The sequence below is a fragment of the Ananas comosus genome, linkage group 20, assembly GCF_001540865.1.
Source record: "Ananas comosus cultivar F153 linkage group 20, ASM154086v1, whole genome shotgun sequence".
Lineage (NCBI taxonomy): Eukaryota > Viridiplantae > Streptophyta > Magnoliopsida > Poales > Bromeliaceae > Ananas > Ananas comosus.
This window is the reverse complement of record NC_033640.1, coordinates 8,146,934-8,154,355: the sequence shown is the minus strand read 5'-3', so window position 1 is coordinate 8,154,355 and position 7,422 is coordinate 8,146,934. Positions and strand designations below refer to the sequence as shown.

The following is a 7,422-nucleotide window of genomic DNA, read 5'->3' as shown; positions in this document are numbered from 1 at the left end:
TATATATATATATAATTTATTCGGGTTTGAATTCGAATAATATTTCGGATATCCATATCTATTGACATCCCTACTCCTTATTCCACTTTTCAATATACAAAAAATACGTAACAAAAAATACGTACTAAACACGGTGAACCATTCACCGTGTTTGAACACGGTGAATGGTTCACCGTGTTCAACTTAACACACGGGCACAGCCCTGCCCGCGTGGCGCTGACGTGGCGCCTGCGTGGCAGGTCGAGGGCCATTTTTGCAAATTAAATTTTGACAGGGCTATTTTTAAAATAAAAATTTGTCAGGGGTCTAAATGCAAAAAAAGCCCTAGCACATATTGTTCACCTTTTCGGCTATAAAACTATTTTCTAGAATATTTTTTCAGAGGAACCAAACACCCCTTTACGATAAAATAAAACATTTTGAATTGTCAAAGCCAAACATTTAATTTGACTAAGCAAGAAAACAGATTTCACTTAATAAAATAAAACAAAACACAGTAGCGAGAACAAACACACCAAAATTCAGATTCATAATTCGCAAAACTTATACAACATGTATCTAATTAATTAAAGAGAAACAATTTTGCTTTCACTGTACGTACTCTTTCCGGAAAGGGAAAATACAATTCTCATAATCCATTACAACTTTTTCATAGTCACGTCAGGTATTGTTCACTTGCACGCCACAAGAAATACACAGTCGGAGCAAAAATTTTTCCCACGATATATTGCTAATCTAATTTGTTACAAAAAATTTATCAACACACGCTGCATGCGAACATGGTCATATCAATGAATATCAGAGCAATGAATATCAGAGCATAAGGTCCTGAGCTTCGACACTGAGATCAGTCGAGTATCAATGGATGACAATACTTATACACTTCAACCCTCCTGATGGAAATCATGGGAGTGAATTAGCATGGTCACAAAAATTACAGAAACTAAAGCTTTTCAGAAACCAGAATGGCAATACCAAGAGATAAGTAGATAATAACACATCAATTAATGAAACAAAGAATGAAGGGCTTGAACTTAGAAAACACAAAATATTTAGAGAAAGTGTTCTTAAAAGATGCAACAGATCAAAACAGAACTTGAAATCGTTGTTTNCCCTGTGGTTTTAATTTGTATCAAGTTAGTACCCTGTGGTTTTTTAAATCACAAGGTACTAAAGTGATAAAGTGTGAAACCACAGGGTACTAAAGTGATAAAGTGCAAAACCACAGGGTACTAACTTGATACACTTTAAACCACAGGGTACTAAAGTGATAAAGTGAGAAATCACAGGGTACTAACTTGATAAACTTTAAACCACATGGTACTAAAATGAAAAAGTGTGAAACCACAGGGAGGGTTTTTGAAGTTTTCCCTACTAATAAAAAAAGATTGTACAAGTGAATGATTCGGTTGTACCAAACTGATATAAGGTTGTCACCTAATTTGTTTCTTGAAGAGAAAAAACAAAAGGAACTAACCAAAGTTCCAAAAAGAGTTTAATTCATCAAGTTTATGTGACAGAAAATATGCCAACCTACTGGGGCTTAGGTAGGAAACCAAACGTTTAATCTTAATTGTTCATTTATTTATGGACAAGTCCCCAAACTATGTGGTCGGTAACGCTTTGATTCTCAAACTTTAATTTGTAGTAATTTTTTACTCGAATTTTTAGAATATTGCAATCAAGTTTTACAATCCAATTTAGTTGATCAAATTTTAATGTATCGTTGATGTAACGTGATGTGACATCGTAATTATTGATGCATCATCAATCGCACCACTATTACGTTATCCCTACATTAGTGATTATCAACATTTAGTTGCTAAAATTGGGCTATAGGATTTGATTGCAATAATTCTGAAAGTTCGAGTCAAATATTGCAACAAATTAAAAGTTTGAGAACTCAAGATTGATGGGGTTGTAGGAGATCAAGCTTCCAATTCCATTTTTTTTTTTTTTTTTAAAAGCAAAAAAGAAGTGTTCAATGACTGAAATTAAGGTTTCAGTTTTGTTTTGTCATTTATCTTAGTTATAAGGCTTGTTCAATAGAGGCATTACTAGATTTTATTTCCTTTCTAACAATAAGTACAATTACAATTGATAACTATTAATTGTAACAATAATTATTTTGCAAAACATAAGAATCGTCGGTGACCAAGTAAAATCCTCTGTATCTCATCATAATATAGTTGGTAAGTTAATTTTGTACACGTTCTAACTAAATACTGGTTTCGCTTTTACTTGGCCACCAACTTGGCAAAGTAAAATCATCAAATGATACATAAAGGTTTTCAAAATGGCCAGTAGTTGGGGATTTTCCTAACATTTCTCTTTCCTACCCATAACAATATTCTAAAGGAAGATGATTAGTAATTCATTGCCAAATTTTGGTGTTGTATGTGGTGGTGGTCACTAATTATGGGTAGGTGATATCTAACTAGGCAAAACATTTTCCACCAATTATTGCCTCTGCTTTAACTTGATTGATTGTAACTTTATTAATTAGTAAGGCATCTTTCACTTTTATTCACTATATATACATGTGATCCTTTATTAAAGTACTATTTTGATTGGAATGTTAAAGAAGAATAGTAAATGGTAATGATATATAAGACCTATATTCAGGAACAAATATGAGTGAGTTATAGGTGAGGTGATGACATAGTTAATGAGGTCATGCTTTTTTTTTTTCTTTTCTTTTCTTTTTTTTTGGTTTAGGTACAATTTTGTAAATTAAAAAAAGTGTATTAACACATTTTGAAATTTAGCTTTTTTTTTAAAGATTTCTAAACTCCGACTTTGGCAATTGGATCTATTAAAATTTTCAAAGAATTTTATAGCCTTTTTTCTTTAATCAAAATTACTAATTATACAACTGTTTTGACCGTGTATGCGTTGCATAATTTTATATAAATTTTAAATACAAAGAAAATCATTTCTATTTTTAATTTATGAAAAAAGCAACAAAAAACAAAGATATATAGTCGAGCGTGACTTAATTATTCTCTGATTCGTATACTTAATTATCAAAATTTGAAGGAATAAGATAGTTTTTGTAGCAATTTGAAGCCTAACAAAATTACGTGGCGATTAAAACGGCCACATAGTTAGTAATTTTATTCAAGGGATCATCATCCTACATTTATTTTCTTGTAAATTTGTTGGACTGAGTTAAGTCCAGGTCACCTGAAGTCCCCCTCTCTAATCTCTAGGCCATAATCCAATTATTTCATTAAAATGCCCTGAGATTATTGTTAATTATTGTTAATTGTTCATTAACATTTTTGTAACTACTAAGTTTTAAGAGTGTGTGTGTATATACATATATGTGCAGATGCTCAGATGAGATAAATCCTCGAAAGCAACCGTATAAGTTCTCGAACCAGCGGTTGAAGGACCTTGGCCTCGAATTCACGCCGGCGATGCAATGCCTCTATGAGACCGTGAAGAGCCTGCAGGAGAAAGGCCACCTGATGGTGATGAATCTTTGATCGAGTACTCAACGCTCTCATCTTTGCCTTCCGACTCTGCTTCACTGTTTGCTGCGATGTAGTGTGTATGCTTGTGTTTCGTCGATGTAAAGTATATTAGCTCTGCGTCTGTTTGTGGAGATTATAATTAGTTAAGAATGCTGGTACTTCTCTCGCGATTAAAGATTAATCTCAGCTAGCATATTATACCGTGCATCAGAACCGCCAAACAGACAAATTGGAGAGCAATTAATTAATATTTTGTTTGATAAATTAATGATAGTATTTAATTTATGGTCCTTGTGATTAACATGTCGGAAGTACAAGAAAGAAGCATTTCCAGTACTAACAAAGGGCATGTCATCGATCCCCCTAGCTAGCTTTAGGAAAGGTGGTCCAAATTTGTTCCACCATTTTTTTCCGCGAACAAATTTGTTTCCGGGTAGGAACAAAATTAATTAAAATTTAAATTTAGTTTTAATTACAGTATTAAATTATTAACTAATTTAATTATTATATTTAAATCATTATTTATTGTTTAAATAATAAAGTGATTAATTAATTTATTATTTTGTAATTAATTAACTAATTAATTATTAATAATTTAATATGTTTATCCATAAACTAACATTTATATTGAACAACCATTAATATTTTTATTAATCTAATTAATTTTTTACTAGTTATTTAATTACAATAATTTACTAACTAATTAAAAAATTAAATTATTTTTTTATTTAATTAGTTGATCAATATCCTTTTATTATCTTATACAATATTTACAGCTAATAAACTTATTAATTTATTAAATTATTTTTAATTAATATTTTGATGTTAATTAATTAGATAAATATTTTTAATTTAGAATTATAATTCTTATTCCTCTTGCTCTAATCTAACTATCCAAACACTATTTATTTTATTCACAAGAACAATCTAATTTTCCTCTGAACAAAAAATTGATTTAATTTTTGCTTATACATAAACTTGTACTTGTTCCTAAAATAAGCTGTTTTTATTTATATCCGAACCAAATGCAGCTTAAATACCCACCTGCTGTAGTGCAATTAAGTTCTAGTGGCTTTATTTATTAGCTCTTTCAAACGTAAGCAGTGAGGTCATGTTAAAGAGTTACATGTTTTTTCTTTTCGGGTTATTTGCGTACACGTCCCTCCAAACATAATAAATTGCGGATATATCCCTGCAAATTGAAAACTTCATAAGTTATCCCTGCAAAAGTCCTAAGTTATGCAGATATGTCCCTACCGTCCAGATCTGTTAGAAAATTTTCGTTAACCATGGTTAAAATACTTAACCATGGTTAATTATAGTGTGAATTGACGTATTTACCCTTCTTCCTCTTCCTCCTCTTCCTCTTCCTTCTTCTTCGTCGCCGGCCAGGAGATGCGGCGGCGACGACGGCGACGGTGGAGAACCCTCTTCCTTTTCCTCTTCCCTCTTCCTCTTTTCCCTTCTTCTTCCTTCTTCCTTCATCCTCTTCCTCTTCCCTCTTCTTCGTCACCGGCGAGGGAGAAGAACCTCGTCGGGGTCGGTCTCGGAGGAAAGGCGGACGAGTTTCTTGACGAGAAGCTCGAGGGCGTTGTTGTCGACGAGGGCGGCGACGAGGGCGTGCGCGGGGTCGTCGTGGTCGCCGAGGACGTCGGCGTCGGTGAGGTCGATGAAGAGGGAGACGACGTCGACGGCGATGTCGGCGATGTGGTGGCCGAGGAGGCCGACGAGGGAGGGGATGGCGTTGAGGGCGACGAGCTCCGGGTAGAGCTCCGGTGCCCCGGCGTTCTTCCCTCTTCTTCGTCGCCGGCGAACCTGACCCCGCGCCGCCGCCGCCGTCGTCTGCTTCGACGGTCCGAAAAGGAAAAGAAAGAGAAGGGAAAGAGGAAAACTTTTGGAGGGATATATTTGTGAGGGTAAAATGGTCATTTCACGACTTCGCTGTTAAAAAACAAACAGCTTATTAACAGATGTTAACTGCATGGACATATCTGCATAACTTGAAACTTTTGCAGGGACAACTTATGGAGTTTCGATTTTGCAGGAATATATCCGCAATTGGCTATATTTGCAGGGAGCTGTATGCATTTGACCCTTTCTTTTTTATTTTAAAGAAAATTCTAGAGAATAAATACTCAAGAAAAAAATTAAAAAAAAATATTTCAAACTTAAAACTTCAAATACTAACTATCAAGTCCTTAGAGATATATTATCACAAGGGTGGGAGCATGTTTTATATGTTAATTATGAAAATATAATATTATCGTTCTCTATCAGCTTCAGATGGAGATCCTGTATTTGAATCACATCATATTTCTTTATATTTAATACAAGTGCATATTATGGGTTTATTAAAAGATTTCGAGTCCAAATGGGAGAGCGAGTGTTAAATATAAAAAAAAAAATACCATACTCTATCAGCTTAAATTTTTGAAGAATACTGTTGTTTAATTTAATTTGATACACATAAATCGTATATTTACAACAACATAGATCTTAACTTTTGAATGTAAATTCTGTATATCTACAGTTAGATGGATCTCAGTTGTTTTTTTTTTGAGAGAAAGGTAGCACGCTATCCGCTTTGTTTATTTCATTTAGAATAAACTTAGCTGGAAATGTGAATCAACTAGAATTCGAACTTGAGTCTCGATACCAACCACCAAGCCCTTTGTCACTTGCTCTAGGAACAGTCGGTGATGGATCTCAGTTGTTGGAAGTAATTTATGTGTATAGCTGTAGAAATATTGCATCCACAAAAGACAATTAATTTGTAATTTCACGGAAATTGTTACTAGTTTATGCTTAAAAACATAGCATTTCACCTTTTTTGTGTTTTCTATTTTAACTTTTTGTGAATAAATAATAAAGTAGTAGAGTATTATATTTCATAGACTAGAGATGCTCAAATGCTACATTGTATTACTTAATTTATAAAACACAGAATTTTAATGTTGCCTTACAGAAAAATATTATAAATTGTGTATATACACTAGAATATTCAATGTAGATTCAGATTTTATTTACAATTGTGAAAAAAATATGGCACGTACAATAAAAGAAATATGATAAAAAAATAACATTTATTTTTGTATGCAATATCGTATATATTCTGCATATAGAAATACGCCGTTTATAATATATTTTATATGTTCTTACCAAAAAATCCTCCATGATTTCGCCCGAACTCTACTTTATCTATCTATATAACTCTTGAATCGAGAGTTTGTACGGCGCGTTCCCCGCGTTTTGCGGGGGCCTTGTGCGAGAAAGAGAGAGATAACAGAGGGAGAGAGAGAGAGAGAGAGCAGGCAGAGAGAGGGAGAGAGAGAGAGAGAGAGAGAGAGCAGACAGAGAAAGGGGAGAAAGAGAGAGAATAGAGGTAGAGAGAGAGAGAGAGAGAGAGAGAGAGAGAGAGGTAACCCCGCTCGAAGTACTCTGCTCGATCTCTATCAGTATGAACCATGCCTGGTACACAGGTTCACCAAATGAGTTAAACCCCTTCGTACTCCCGTACCGAACGGTTCCCGCTGTCTCAACTTCCTACACTCTATCCTTCAAACTTTCTTCTGTCGCTATCTGGGTAAGTACTTCCATGAATAATCTCTCATAAACTCCTCCCAGGTAATGCGATGAAGTGTTTAGACCTGAGCTTTTCTTGCCTTTTGCCACAAAATCTGGCATCCTTGCTCAAACAGTGCGCTTGCAAATAACCTTATCATTGTTCCAGGGTTATAAATCCTCAAAACAAGGCTTCCATCGATGTTGAAAGCCACGTCTCCAATACCCAAGATCGCGGCTTCTTTCCCGTCAACATGGCGGATTAAAACCTGCAATGAACGCGTCATACCTGATAAGGATCGCTCGTGCTCGGCGTTGTCGCGCCGAATCAGAACTAGAAGCGTCATGAGACCACGGAGAATAATTCAACTGGAGGGAGGGG

General features: G+C 34.6%; 1 pseudogene; it reads left to right on the top strand.

The window, feature by feature from the left end:
* Positions 1 to 3,769, top strand: part of LOC109725581 — a 9,195-nt pseudogene extending 5,426 nt beyond the window's left edge.